Consider the following 3,983-nt stretch of genomic DNA (forward strand, 5'->3'; position numbering starts at 1 on the left):
AGTAGAAAATAGGAGGATACTTTTAACCTATTAAATAGGTACTTTGCGTCAGTCTTTCATCAGTCCCATGGGACGCCCATGCCCGCTACAGGGCCGGGAAGTCCGGGTGAGGGTGATCCCCTGCCCTCCATTAATGCTGACTTTCTGAAGGAACATCTTGAGAAGCTGGATACCTTCAAGTCAGCTGGCCCTGACAATCTTCACCCCAGGGTACTCAAGGAGCTGGCGAGCATCATAGCCCAGCCTCTAGCACGGATCTTTGAAAACTCTTGGCGCTCTGGTGTAGTGCCCGAAGACTGGAAGAAGGCCAATGTGGTGCCTATCTTCAAGAAAGGGAGGAAAGTGGATCCGGCTAACTATAGGCCCATCAGCCTGACTTCTATCCCGGGGAAGATCTTAGAAAAGTTTATTAAAGAGGCCATCCTTAATGGACTGGCCGACGCCAACATCTTAAGGGATAGCCAGCACGGGTTTGTTGCGGGTAGGTCTTGCTTGACCAATCTCATTTCCTTCTACGACCAGGTGACCTATCACCTGGACAAGGGAGAAGAGATTGATGTCATATATCTTGACTTCAAAAAAGCCTTCGATCTGGTGTCCCATGATCGCCTCTTGGAGAAACTGGCCAATTGTCGCCTTGGGTCCTCCACGATCCGCTGGCTGGAAAATTGGCTCCGGGGTCGGACCCAGAGGGTAGTAATCGATGGAAGTCACTCATCGTGGTGTCCTGTGACCAGTGGGGTCCCCCAAGGCTCTGTCCTTGGACCCATACTGTTCAACATCTTCATTAATGATGTGGACACTGGAGTCAGAAGCGGACTGGCCAAGTTCGCCGATGACACCAAACTTTGGGGCAAAGCATCCACACCAGAAGACAGGCAGGTTATCCAGGCTGACCTGGACAGGCTCAGCAAGTGGGCGGACGAGAATCTGATGGTGTTCAACGCCGATAAATGCAAGGTTCTCCACCTTGGGAAGAAAAACCCTCAGCATCCTTATAGGCTCAGCAGTGCTATGTTGGCTAGCACTATGGAAGAAAGAGACTTGGGGGTCATCTTTGACCACAAGATGAACATGAGCCTGCAATGCGATGCAGCAGCTAGTAAAGCGACCAAAACGCTGGCTTGCATCCATAGATGCTTCTCAAGCAAATCCCGGGACGTCATTCTCCCCCTGTAGTCGGCCTTAGTGAGGCTGTAGCTGGAGTACTGCGTCCAGTTTTGGGCTCCACAATTCAAAAAGGATGTGTAGAAGTTTGAGAGAGTCCAGAGAAGAGCCACATGCATGATCAGAGGTCAAGGAAGCAGACCCTATGATGACAGGCTGAGAGCCCTGGGGCTCTTTAGCCTGGAAAAGCGCAGGCTCAGGGGTGATCTGATGGCCACGTACAAGTTTATCAGGGGTGACCACCAGCATCTGGGGGAACGTTTGTTCACCAGAGCGCCCCAAGGGATGACGAGGTCGAATGGTCACAAACTACTTCAAGATCGTTTCAGGCTGGACATAAGGAAGAATTTCTTTACTGTCCGAGCCCCCAAGGTCTGGAACAGCCTGCCACCGGAGGTGGTTCAAGCGCCTTCATTGAACACCTTCAAGATGAAACTGGATGCTTATCTTGCTGGGATCCTATGACCCCAGCTGACTTCCTGCCGTTTGGGCGGGGGGCTGGACTCGATGATCTTCCGAGGTCCCTTCCAGCCCTGATGTCTATGAAGTCTATGAAGTCTATGAAGTATTAGTTGAGCAACATCCCAAGAGTTGTTTGTTAAGCAGAGTGCACATATATTCAAAAGCAAGCCCCATCAGTGAAAATGTCTTCATTTTTCATTGTCTTGATTCAGTGGGCCAGATTGTGCTGCTCTTCATTAAGTAGAGTAGTTCTGTATGTCACAATAACTATATTGGTTTCTGTAGGGCAGCATATAGAAGAAGATGCTACTTAAGGAGAGCAAGGGTGGTGGCATCCAGCCCTGAATTCCAATTTCTGTGGCAATTCCTGTCTCAGCCACCGCATATATCATACGTAGGGACATACCAAAATTGCAATTTCATTATTTTCACAGAAACCATGATTTCAGGCAAGGTCCATGAAAAAGTGCAGGCTCCCTGAAAAAAAGCTTACTGAAAATAAGATGCTGGTTCCCTCTGGGGAGCCAGCAGTCGTTCATGGCCACTGCAGCCTAGCTGCACAGCCTGCTGAGAGGAGATGGGGAGCTGTTGGCATGGTAAGATGGGTGTTGCCTCTGCCCTTCGCTGCTGATTGGCTGTGCAGTGTCTATCATACAGCCTTACCCCTCACCACCAACCAGCAGCAAGCGGTGCAGTCACATGATGGACAGCCCTCACAACCAATCAGTGGCAAAGGGCAGAGCCCTTCGGCCAGTTAGAGGCATGGTGAGCTCCACCTACAAAATGGCTGCCAGCCCCTTGATCTGCATGCGAAATTGGCCAGCAGCCACCTCAAGTTCAATAGACCCCAAATCATACCCTATCAGGTAAAATGATATAGGCTCAGGGGAATATGAACACAACTCTGGTATTGCCTCTCGAATACCTTTCCATTTGCATAGGCACATAGTATGGAATTTAGCTCCTTTGAGGATGGTGAGAAAGACTTGGAAATGTACACTCTTCTAAAAGTTTTATTACATTTTCTTATTTATGTTTGGTTTTATGCCCACGATGCTGATGGATGGAGTGGATTTTTTTTTTATTGCTATAGCTCTCTGCACTGTTAAAGGCATCTTTACTAATTGGCATAACATGATATATCTCAGTAATGAAATCAGAAGAGTAAATGGCAACATTAACTATGTTTCCTTGAGATGCCAGGATTCCTACCATGCTCTCTATATGTAATATTTCTCCCAGGAAAAATCATACAGCTAATGCAGATTAAAAAGAGAGAAAGGCTTTTTAAAATAAATGTTTTAGGGATAGATTAAAAAGCCCTTGTTGAGTACTTACATACTAAGTCCCAATGGGAGATGGTATGATCTTACTTTAAGCCGTGAAATTATAGATCAGGTCCTGTTTCTGCGGGTGTTTGTTGGTGCTGGGAACTAGACTAAGCACCTAATCTAAGTAAATCAGATTTGGGGAATGGGGCTGGCAGGTCCACAGGGGGACATTGGCTGGTCCAGAGGGGGCTGGTGGGTTCATGGTTGGGAGGGTTTGATAGGTCTGCATGGAGCAGGGTGGGGGGGGAAGTACAGGGGCTAAAAATAGCCCAGTCATTGTGGGGAGGGTAGGAAGAGTGCAGCCCTGGGGCTTGGGCTGAGGCAAGTGGCTGGGCTTTCCTATACCTGCAGTTGTGCTCCAAACATGTAAAGACTGGGCTAACCTGTATTCTAACTTAGCTCATGTCCTCAGGTGAACTCAGTTAGATCAGACTGGCCATTTTTGGGCCCAGTCTAACCTCCCCAAATCTCAGATCTCCACTTAGATCAACCTGATCCTAATTAGGTCAATCTGAGTGTAATGTTTGTATGTACCCAGTGAATTCCACTACCCATCAGCATGTGAAAAAGCTTCATAATTTGGCTATTTGGCCCTTAGTAAGATGATTGGCTTAATGCACATTTGCCTTTCTGAAGCCCCTTCAGCTGAAGCACCTTCTCGATGCTGATCCCATTCTAGTATAAACTGATCTAAAAACTGAACGTAAAAATTGAATGATATATTCAGAAAGCTTTCCTGTAGTTCCTGTTTATATCAGGAATGCATCTCACTCATCCTGAATAAGGATTATCTATTCCAGTCACCCTTAGCCATCTTTACTGAGGTTTAAAAACTGAACAGTTCTGGTACATGTTCTTCAAGATATAGTGAAATATTCATTTGTACAACTCTATGGGATTAGGATTTGACCAGCTGTACAGGTGGGTTCAGATTTCAGATAAGAGCAGAAATGTTTGTTTCAAAGTGTAAAGAAAGAAACAACAAAAGCCTTAGTACTAATTACATACATCTAAAGCAAAATT

This window comes from Alligator sinensis, unplaced genomic scaffold (assembly GCF_000455745.1).
Source record: "Alligator sinensis unplaced genomic scaffold, ASM45574v1 scaffold908_1, whole genome shotgun sequence".
Lineage (NCBI taxonomy): Eukaryota > Metazoa > Chordata > Crocodylia > Alligatoridae > Alligator > Alligator sinensis.